At 40.8% G+C, this 11967-nt stretch overlaps 1 long non-coding RNA gene and 1 other non-coding gene across 3 annotated transcripts; both read left to right on the forward strand.

The window, feature by feature from the left end:
• The first annotated feature begins 6374 nt into the window (after nt 1-6374).
• On the forward strand, nt 6375-9763 carry LOC111965353 (uncharacterized). Of its 2 annotated transcripts, none has more exons than XR_002877505.2 (10): nt 6375-6404; nt 6967-7033; nt 7392-7425; nt 7622-7681; nt 7879-7933; nt 8132-8178; nt 8563-8606; nt 8789-8843; nt 9046-9083; nt 9483-9763. It is a non-coding gene; the product is annotated as an uncharacterized lncRNA (long non-coding RNA). The 2 variants fall into 2 exon arrangements; XR_002877504.1 differs by having other exon boundaries at nt 6376-6610.
• Nucleotides 7107-7306, forward strand: LOC111965432 (small nucleolar RNA SNORA74). Its single transcript, XR_002877523.1, has one exon. It is a non-coding gene; the product is annotated as a small nucleolar RNA SNORA74 (small nucleolar RNA).
• Nucleotides 9764-11967: the final 2204 nt, after the last annotated feature.

An 11967-nucleotide genomic window follows, 5' to 3' on the forward strand; every position in this document is an offset into this window, starting at 1 on the left:
TGAATTTATTTCAATTTGAATTATTTTCTTATATGAAAAATAACATCTTTGAAATGTTGCGTTATTTTTGTTCAGTGTAGTTTAACTTTCTTTGGCTTTTACAAACCAACAGTCTATCATGCCTAGATAGCTAGCGAGTTAACTTAGGTGGTGAAGCAAGGTGTTCTTATGTTTGTATCTGTGGGGGAGGGGTAGGTAGCCTATTTCAAGTACTACTTGACTTGTAGCTACTTTAGCTAGTTGTATTATTTTGGTCTGGCTTTTTGAGAGGTTTCAGAGATCAACTATTTGTATCCTCTCTTGAGTCAAGAGTGTGCTTACTGTACTATGGGAAGACATTGATCTGTTTTCTGTTACCCTCTGGACAGCAGATCATTAGTATAGCTAGTAGGCAAGGTTATGTAACCTTATTTAGTCCTACTCCTATGGTGGGTTTTAAATTAAATGGTATTCACTTTTTGGGGGGGGTACAATTACTGTTACGTTATTGATGCCAAATTGCAACCTTAGTTGCACCTTCTGTATTCAAGAACCAATAAGTGTGCCTGTCTTATACCTCTTAACTAGGTAAACTGTTTCAACCTGGAACAATTTTCTTTGGCTTTGGTCTGTTTCAGTCATTGAGTGTATGAAGGGTTTTGTTCCTGCCCATCTCTAACACCTGACTTAAATAATCAACATAATTAATCACGGCGATAGGCTATGATTTGTAATCATGTATGAGATGGGCTGGAACAAAAGCTTCAGATCTTCTCCATGTGTAGGCTATTGTACTGGCCTGTGTGGTGCAGTCTTTTCATATGTGTAGTAGTTTGTTGCATCGTATTTCTTAGTTTTCCATTTGTGTCAACTTTAAACTCAATCTAAGCCACAGACTAACTTCCTCCATTTTGTACTTGATCTTTATAGACACAGACCCGAAGACATTCAAGCAGCAAGCATCCCAAGTCTCTAATGGTCCCAGTACTGGTTGATATGCAGGCCTAAGTGACCACACACTCAAATGGACCTACAGCTGTTGGTTGGGGTAAGATTCTTCCATCATTCACACACAGATAGACATAGTGTAAACCACCATGTTGTCAACAAAATGCTGTCCTCAATTCTTAATTTTGTATTGGTGTAAGGCTCAATTTGTTAAATGCTGTGATCACTCATCTTTAATGTTGCGCATTCAGACACGATGAGCATGATTTTGAATGCTGCAACTGAGACTGAATGACGTTGAGGGACACGCGCTGAGACCCCGTGTGATTGGAAATGGGCCAGATATTTGTGACAACGACCACAAGGGGTGAAAAAGCACAGCAGCAACCACTTTTTTATGTTTATTCTATCCCTCTAGCTACCCCTTATTCCACACTATGCCTTTTATGTTCCCTCAACTTCGGACTCTTTGGAACTCTCCATCTTCCCTCAATAAACCCACCCTACCGTCACCCATTTTCCCCTATACTGGTTCCTTCACTTGTTCTTCCCCTCATTTGATAACATCTAGACTCAGTAACACATTTCAGTTGTGTGGTGTACTGTTTTTGCAAGCTTTTTTTCCACCTGTGTAATGCTGTCCTGCTTATTCTGGGTTCAGACTGAAATGCAGTGGTAAATGTTCTTCTCACAATTGACAGCAGAACATGGACCTGTTAAATTGACAAGATGAGGGTTGACATTACTTTAGGCATGGCTTCATGTTCTGAATATGTTAGATGATTATCTCATTCTGCTGGAGTTGATCTATGTACTTTTTTTTAAAATTAAACCTACCTTAAATTAAGCATCCAGTTGATTTTTCCGTTTGTAAACACTCACCAAAAATCACAATATGCTGTTTTACATTTGTTTGTTATTTGTGTCTAATTCCTAAAAATGAAAAGCAGAAGAATCTGTCAGCTCTCGCATAGTAATAAATAGATCATATGGTGCTTTTCGATGTCACAGGTTTGTGACGTTGATTAATAATTTAATCTTTACTTCAAGTCAGATGTTTATACAGTATGTTATCTATACATTGTTTGCTATTTAGATTTTTTAAACATTGCAATTGTTGGAGTTCAGAAGTTTGACATGATTGCTGGTGACTAGGTGCATTCTTGTCAAATAAATATGCTTATTTATTAATGAATATAGATCTGCAATGCGTTAATCTGGCTTTGAATCTGCAACAGAACATGTCAACAAATTAGTTCAGGAATTAATACAGCAGTGCATTCCCGATTACATGACTTGAAATGGATTCATGTCGTTCATATAATATATAGTTGGCAGAAATTATAAGGATTAAATATAGAAGATCTGGTCAAATAAATAAAGATATGTGCTAATATCTAGGTAGCTAACGTTAGCTTGCTAGCTTCTATGCAAAAACTAACCTAGTATTCGTGGCAAATTGTACATATCTGGCTGCTACTAGGACAGTATTTTTGTACAAGACACAAAACCAATTGATTAAAAAGCTAAGAAATATTAGCTTAATTAATATTTTACAGTAAATTAAAATGTTCTATATCTTTTAGTTTTGGATCAAGGTAGCTATTAGCTAGATAGCTGACAGCAAAGGTGTCGGCTAGAGATTGATGCAGGATTTGCAGTCTTGCGTGATGTCTACTTTGATGCTAATGACCTTTTTTATAATCTTAGAGTAAATAGAGCCATTATATATTTGATAAAAGTCACCTTGTCCGAGAGAGAAGTGGTTCTAAAATGAGTGTTAAAAACACCCGATTGGCACCATTTTGTGTTTGACCGCTAGGTTTTATGGGTATTATTTTATTTGTCACATGAGCTGAATACAACTGGTGTAGACTTTACTGTGAAATGCTTGCTTACAGGCCCTTCCCAACGATGCAGAGTTTAAAAATAAAATAGTAAAACAAGAAAAAAATACACAAGAATGGAGCTATATACAGGGAGTACCAGGTGGCATCCTATGATGGTGCCATGTTGAAAGTCACTGAGTTCTTCAGTAAGCCATTCTACTGCCAATGTTCGGCTATGGCGATGCATGGCTGTGTGTTCGATTTTATAGACGTGTCAGCAACGGGGGTCGCTGAAATAGCGGAACCACTAACTGAAGGGGTGTCCACATACGTTTGTATATATAGTGTATGTACATGAAGGCAGGGTAAAGTGACTAGGAATCAGGATAGATAATGTGAATAAATAAACAACCTAGTAGCAGCAGCAAATGATGCGTGTAAAAGTGTGTGTGTGAGTAATGTGTATGTATTTGTGTTGTGTGTTATGCATGTGTGTGAACAGTATAACTTTAAACCGTCCCCTCGCCCCGACACGGGCGCGAACCAGGGACCTCTGCACACATCAACAACGGGTCGCCCACAAGCATCGTTATCCATCGCTCCACAAAAGCCGCGGCCCTTGCAGAGCAAGGGGAAACCCTACTTCAAGTCTCAGAGCAAGTGACGTAAACGATTGAAACGCTATTAGCGGCGTACCCGCTAACTAGCTAGCCATTTCACATCCGTTACACTCACCCCCTTTCGACCTCCTCCTTTTCCGCAGCAACCAGTGATCCGGGTCACGGCACCAATGTAACAGTATAACTTTATGGCGTCCCCTCGCCTCAACACGGGTGCTAACCAGGGACCCTCTGCACACATCAACAACGGTCGCCCACGAAGCATCGTTATCCATCGCTCCACAAAAGCCGCGGCCCTTGCAGAGCAAGGGGAAACCCTACTTCAAGTCTCAGAGCAAGTGACGTAACCGATTGAAACGCTATTAGCGCGTACCCGCTAACTAGCTGCCATTTCACATCCGTTACATGTGTTATGTGGGAGTGTCAATGTACGTTAGTGTGTGTGTGAGTGTGTACTATGGTGTGTGTATATATGTGTATATATACACTGCTCAAAAAAAATAAAGGGAACACTTAAACAACACAATGTAACTCCAACTCAATCACACTTCTGTGAAATCAAACTGTCCACTTACATTTACATTTACATTTAAGTCATTTAGCAGACGCTCTTATCCAGAGCGACTTACAAATTGGTGGCATTCACCTTATGACATCCAGTGGAACAGCCACTTTACAAAGTGCATCTAAATCTTTAAGGGGGGGGGTTGAGAAGGATTACTGGCTGGCATTTGTAGTTCTTTATGATAGCCATATATCAGCATTTCCATTTTTGTGGTGTAAATACAGGCAAATATAAGTAATCTTGTCCTAGAGAGATTTACGCGGTTATCAAAACGTCACTTTTTGTGTAAGGCTACACAAAACACAGCCCTTATTTAAGTGTTTCTAAGTGTCAGCTAGAGGTGACGTGCAGGAGTTTGCAGGGATTTGTAGTCTTGCATGATGTCTACATTTGTGCTAATTAGCATTTTTGAATCTGAGAGTAAATAGAGACGTGTATGTTGATAAAAGTCACCTTGTCCGAGAGATTTTTATTTTTTACCCCAATTTCATGGTATCCACGTTACAGTCTTGTTTCATTGCTGCAACTCCCGTACGGACTCGGGAGAGCGAAGGGGGTGCGTCCTCCGAAACACAACCCAACTAAGCCACATTGCTTCCTGACACAATGCCCACTTAACCCAGAAGCTAGCTGCACCAATATGTTGGAGGAAACACTGTATAACACACGTATCAGCCTACACTGCGCCCGGCCCGCTACAGGAGTTGCTAGTGCGCAATGGAACAAGGACATCCCTCCCCTAACCCGGACGACACTGGGCCAATTGTGCACCGCCCCATGGGTCTCTCAGTCGTGGCCGGCTGCGACAGAGCCTGGGCTCGAACCCAGAATCTCTAGTGGCACAGCGCCACTCGGGAGGTCCGTGGTTATCAAAACGTCACAGTAAGCCTACACGAAACAGCCCTTATTTTAAGTGTTTCTAAAATCCCTTATTGGAAAAATGAATGGTGGAAAAACAATTGGAACCATTTCCGTTTGTCTGCTAGGTTTCATAGGTATTATGACACCTTCACTGTGGGTCTCTATTTGCCTCATGCAGCGCGACACATCTCCTTTGCATACAGCTGATCGGGCTGTTGATTGTGACCTGTGGAATGTTGTCCCACTCCTTTTTAGCTGTGTGAAGTTGCTTGTTATTGGCGGGAACTGGAACACGCTGTCGTACACGTCGATCCAGAGCATCCCAAACATGCTCAGTGGGTGACATGTCTGGTGAGTATGCAGGCCATAGAAGAATTAGGACATTTTAAGCTTCCAGCAATTGTGCAGAGATCATTGCGACATGGGGCCTTGCATTATCATGCTGAACCATGAGGTGATGGCGGGGGATGAATAACACGGCAATGGGCATCAGGATCTCGTCACTGTATCTCTGTGCATTAAACTTTCCTTCGATAAAATGCAATCGTGTTCATTGTCTGTAGTTTATGCCTGCCCATACCATAACCCCACCACCACCATGGGGCACAATTGCACGCTCCCTCAAAACTTGAGATATCTGTGGCATTGTGTTGTGTGACACATTTTAGTAGGCTTTTATTGTCCCCAGCACAAGGTGCGTTTGTTTAATCAGTTTAATAATATGCCACACCTGTCTGGTGGATGGATTATCTTGGCAAAGGAGAAATGCGCACTAACAGGGATGTAATCAAATTTGTGCACAACATTTAAGATAAATATGCTTTTTGTGAGTATGGAACATTTCTGGAATCTTTTATTTCAGCTCATGAAACAAGGGACCAACACTTTACATGTTGAGTTTATATTTTTGTTCAGTGTATATAATACCATATTTTTGTGAGAAAACCATCAGAGTTGAAAATGTATTTTGCATTTGTACATCACGCACAGCCTTTTATCTACAACAAGTAATTTGATGGAAACCTATCTCTGCAGCATATTATTTTTATGTGGATTTTAGAATATTTGCATGAAAATCTATTGCCAATTGGCTCGAAACCTAGCTACATTTATTGGAGGTAGGCCTATATGCTATGGGGCGTTCAGGGTTGGATGTCCGTTCAAAAGATTTTTCCCATTCGGCGCTCGTTTTTTCCCGAGTTCCTAGTTGTTTTGAACTCGGAAATCTCTGACTTCAGTGCGTTCAAGACAACTGGGAACACGGGAAWAAACGAGCTCCAACTCGGGAATTCGACTCTTTTTAGAGCTCCAACTTTCCGATTTGAAGATCACTGACGTCATGATTTGAGCTCTTATTTTCCCAAATCCCAGTTGTCTTGGACGTACCAATAGTCCACGGAAATGTGGACCAGTTAGAAAGTTGGACATTTCGAGTTTCCTTGTTCCGATTAWTACATGAACGCAGTAATAGCCCACATTTCTTGGAGGTATAGACCTATCCCACAATTCACTCCGGAACCTGTATTCTATGGTGCCGAGGAGGACTATAAATTTGCAAGTGCCCGTATAGCGGTCTCTTTGCAGACATGAGGACGAAAGGAGGTCTGTTTTCGGCTATGGCAATAGTTGCTTGCGTTTATGGAACTTGGAATGGGGCCTGTATTGATATATTGTTGGCTGGCTAGCCTTGCTCCGGCGATTAGTTTCTTTCCGCAATGAAGTAGCTATTTAACGTTACCTAGTAAACAGATGATCGGAAGAATTGAGTTTTAGTCGTCAGGCAAGACAAATGGCTATAACATTAAGTGGTAAGGAAGCTCCTAACTAAACCATAGACACAAAAATGCTGAACCAATGCTGCCTCTAGYACTGGCTAAAATATGTCTAGATAAATAATTTAAAATTACGTCCTGCTAACTCGTTCAGCTAACAGTTGTGTTGCATTGGCTGCCATTTACTAGTTTTGGCGATAAGTTGCCAAGGCTAACTAGCCTGTAAAATGACTGGCACGGCCTAGATGACACGTGGTGGCGTGCAAAAGATGGGCCTAGTTAGTTACTGTAGCCAAGTTGGCTAGCCAGTGTGTAAAACCGAGATGGATACCATTTGTTTTAATGCAATAACGTTGTCACAACTAATGCATACCTCGTCTTTACCCTCACAGGTTGTGCCACTATTCAGGTCTTCAGACATGGGAGGGCTGCAAATGGGAATGATGATCCCCTTCCAAGGTAGTTGTCTCCCACATCCTTACATTCAAAATGTAGAGTTAATTAGGTTTTCATGATTGGGTTGTTTTATTAATCCAGCGGTAGTCAGCTGTACAGGCCAGCCAATGCCTGAACTAGTGTTACACTGCTGGAAGAGGAAGACGCTGCTAATGTGGCCTGGTCCAGCAGATACTGTTTTAGTGGCTGTTGGTGCTGAGCTGTAGCAGAACTGTGCCCTTCTGAGAGTGGTCTGCACCTACACACTGGGGCAGCCCTAGTAGAAGGGCTAACAAATATACAATTAAAGCAATCCACATGAGTTTATATACTTTATTTTAACTCCTGACTTTAATGACATTTCCTTTGCATTTCATGCAAGCTTGTGGACTTAATGAATTGCATCAACTCTTAAGGTGAGCATAAATAAGAACTTTGTTTTTACAAATGTGATGTACTGTGCCATGATGCTTATTTAACACATCATTCTTATTGTATGGTGAAGATACTTCATAAAAAAAACTGAGCACTATTTTTAAAGCCTGTTACTGTTTACTAAATGTTTTACATGGCTTCAGGTATTGTATGTTCAGCATTTCCTTTACATTTCAGGAAAGCATGTTCCATTCAACTCCATTGAAGGTGATTCAACTCTATTCAATGCGTTTGAAGGTGAGGATGGCTCAGTAGTTATCGTTTAACGGCATGAACATGTACTGTGCGTTGATGAGAGCGTTATAGCTTTAACCCAGCTTTCTTACTGTTGGTGAAGACATTATGTTCTAACTCTGAGCACAATTTCTGATGGCTGGTATTGTCTACACTGTATTTATGTACTGCTCACCAGGGTTCTTATTCCTCTAATGTAGACTAAGCATGGAACTGCTGGGACTGATTGATGGTTAAATGGAAAGGGTATTGAAGGTGAGAATTGTTATAACTAAACACCCTAAACATGTACTGTGCACTGATGAGAGCTTTATAGCTTTAACCCAGCTTTCTTACTGTTGGTGAAGACTTTTAAACTCTGAGCACAATGTAAAATTGCTAATATTTACATTGTAGTCCTACATGGCTCGCGGTTGGGCCTTTTGTCATTTTCTTAATTTATTTGTATTTCAGGAAAAAACACTGGTGGACTGCTTGCATTTCAGGAAAAAAATATCCAGGTAAACTCCATTGAAGATGATTCTGAATTATTATTATTATTATAGCTACAAAAACATGTGCTGTGCACAGAGCTTTATCGCTTTTACCCAGCTTTACTGTTGACTTTAAACTGAGATTACTTGCACAGCCACAATGTCTGTTACTGTATACATTGTATGTAATGTACTATAACATCTACATTGATTTTGAAACCCTAGTGCTATCATGAAAATGCACTGTGCAGTGATGAGAGCTTTATAGCTTTAACCCAGCTTTCTTACTGTTGGTGAAGACATTATGTTCTAACTCTGAGCACATTTTGTAATGGCTGTTATGGCCTCTAAACTGTATTTGTATACTATATGGACTAAGATTATTCCTAACTTCCTGTCTTTGCATTTCAGGAATACTTGCTGATTGTTTGACATTCAATGGGTTTGATGCATAGGTGAGGATGCATTCGAATTGTATCTTAACAAAATAAACATGTACTTGCAGTGAGTTAATTTTTTTATCACCTACTTATTGTATAGTGAAGAGCCTGCAGAACATTGAGCACAGTACTGAATGGCTCGCTTCCTGTTATGTATATGTTGCTCATATGCATTCTCTGTCCTCCACTGGGATAAGGTAGGCGACATGGCGATGCTTTGACTGGGTTGATGTTTCATCTCGTCGATGCAAGGTAATGCACAAACATCTGAATTGAATTTTTGAAAGCAAGTAGTACATGATATTGTACTGTGCATTGATGAGAGCTTAATAGCTTTAACCCAGCTTTCTTACTGTTGGTGACGACTTTTAAACTCTGAGCACAATTTCGTAATGGCAGTTACTGTCTACATGGTGTTTACTTAGGACTAATTGGCTTCCTTTATTTCTGGTAGACATGCAGATTGTATGGAATGCGACAACTCCATTGAAGGTGAGGCTGGATCAGATTTTGTGCAGCTAAATGACAAACATGTATTGTGAAGTTAACCAATTATCACCTACTTATTGTTTAGTGCAGAATCTTTGTAACCCTGAGCACAGTTCTTTCCTGAATTGCTAACTGTCTACATTCTCGTGTGTATATTGCTTATTCTTTCTGATTTGTCTTCCAAAGACAGACAAAAAGCAGGAAGCTGCTTGGACAATAATTGATGCCTGAACTTTAGTTAATGTTAATGTACCTATAACATCTTCAGGCAGTTTATATATWTTTTTTTCTGCGAGAATAGAACAGGACTTAAGTTAAAGTAGTTAATCTACAACAATCTGACTGGTAGAGCTGAGATGCTTGCATTTGCAATATGTTGAATGTATATTGATGTGTCAACAGGATGCCACAGGATTGTTTCTTTCTGGACTTGGGTGTGGGACAGAACGTTACATCCTGCAGATGATTCACTAAACTCCAGGCCACAGGCTCAGCCACCACCAGCTGTGTACACTTGTCCCTTTGACACATCTAACCCTGGCGTGTCATTGCATAGTCCTCTTGTCTTGCAATGTCAGTGGTTTCTGAACAAATGTACCACATAATGAATTGAATATATGGTCCCGACTGCATACACATTGGAACCTTGTCAATCAGTGAAGAATAAAATTGACCTTTGTGAATTTATTTTGTTTTTATTGAAAGACTATTGAAATGCTAACTGGTAACCAAATGAGCTTTTCACAAACAGGCTGTGGGGATTTGACTGGTTATAGTGTAGAACTGTAGTTCTTACATTGGTGGCAGTTTGTTATATAACCAAACCAGGGCCATGTTGAGTAACTGACTTTTGCAGATAATTTTAATAGGTGATGCTGATGTGATTGCTTATTCTGCATGTCTGAGGCATGTTTTCTACATGGACTAGTTGCAGCTGAATGGACTGTTCTGAAGTTCCCACATTTACCCCCTGCTTTGTCAATCTAAATTGCCTGCATTGTTTCCCTTTCTGGGGAGGGAGAATGTAGACTTAAAAAAAATATATAGTGAAGTTATACACATTGTACAGAACTTTCATTCTACGTATAGTTGAGAGTGCAACTCAAATGTCCACTTTGTGGATGTTTAACTGGTAGGCCTGAATACCAACGAGATTACTTACAGGTACGCGTTGAGGACTGGCGGAGTGGTGCCAGGAAATAACCTTACCATCAATTAAACAAAAGAGCTGATTGTCGACTTTGGGAAACAGCAGCGAGAGCACGCCCTCATCTACATCGAGGGTGAAACGCATCATGTTCCTAGGTGTGCACATCCCTGACGACCTGAAATGGTCCATCCACACAGACGGTGTGGTGAAGGTACAACGGTCTCCAAACTCAGGCGGCAGAAATGTAGACCGCCCCTCAAACCCTTAGGGGCTTCTACAGATGCACCGTTGAGAGCATCCTGTTTGGCTGTGTTGCCACCTAGTACGGCGTTTGCACCGTCCCCAACTGCAGGGCTCTCCAGAGGGTGGTGTGGTCAGCCCAACGCATCACTGGTGGCTTGTTCACCCGGCAACTATCTAAAAGGTGGAGACGGTACAGGTGCATCAAAGCTGGAACCAAGAGACAGGAAAAAAATGCACTCCAGGCCATCAGAATGTTAGTCACCGCTGCTAGCCTGCCCTGGACTTAATCATTGTTACTAGCCGGCTGCCACCCGGTACTCTACCCTGCACCTTTAAAAACTGCTGCCCTATATTTGTGCATAGTCATTGAACACTGGTCACTTTAATTATGTTTACATAGTTTACCCACTTCCAATGTATACCGAACAAAAATATAAATGCAACAATTTCAAAGATTTTACTGAGTTACATTTCATAGAAGGAAATCAGTCGATTGAAATATAACCATTAGGCCCTAATCTATGGATTTGACAAGACTGGGCAGTGGTGCAACCATGGGAGGGAATAGGCCCATCCACTTGGGTTACAGGCCCACCCACTGGGGAGCCAGACCCAGCCAGTCAGAATGAGTTTCTCCCCACAAAATAGCTTTATGAGACAAATACTTCTCAGCAGCACACCCCTTCCTCAGATGATCTCGCAGGTGAAGAAGCCAGATGTGGAGGTCCTGGGCAGCGTGGTTACACTTGGTCTGCAGTTGTGAGGCCGGTTGAAGGTACTGGCAAATTCTCTGAAATGTTGAGGTGGCTTATGGTAGAGAAATTAACATTAAATTATCTGGCAACAGCTCTATTGGATATTCCTGCAGTCAGCATGCCAATTGCACGCTCCCTCAACTTGAGACATCTGTGGCATTGTGTTGTGTGACAAAACTGCACAGTTTAGAGTGACCTTTTATTGTCCCCAGCACAAGGTGCACATGTGTGAAGATCATGCTGTTTAATCAGCTTCTTGGTATGTCACACCTGTCAGGAGGATGGATTATCTTGACAAAGGATAAATGCTCACTAACAGGGATATAGACACATTTTTGTGCGAATGGAACATTTCTGGGATCTTTAATTTCAGCTCATGAAACATGTGACCAACACTTTACATGTTGCATTTATATTTTTGTTCAGTATATATACTGTATTCTAGTCAAGGCTGATCCTATATAACTACTGCAGTACACACCCTTTCTATTCATATACTGTCTATACACACCATGATTTACATATATACTGTATATATTTATATTCTGGACTCTGACATTGCTTGTTCTGATATTTCTTCAATTCTTTCTTTTCATTTTTGTGTTTTGTCTTGTATTGTTAGGTGTTACTGCACTGTTGGAGCTAGAAACATAAGCATTTCGCTGCACCTGCGATAACATCCTGCAAAATATGTATACACGACCAATATATTTTGATTTGATACCGTGTGTACAGTCGT

Source organism: Salvelinus sp. IW2-2015, linkage group LG6.1 (genome assembly GCF_002910315.2).
Source record: "Salvelinus sp. IW2-2015 linkage group LG6.1, ASM291031v2, whole genome shotgun sequence".
Taxonomy (NCBI): Eukaryota; Metazoa; Chordata; class Actinopteri; order Salmoniformes; family Salmonidae; genus Salvelinus; species Salvelinus sp. IW2-2015.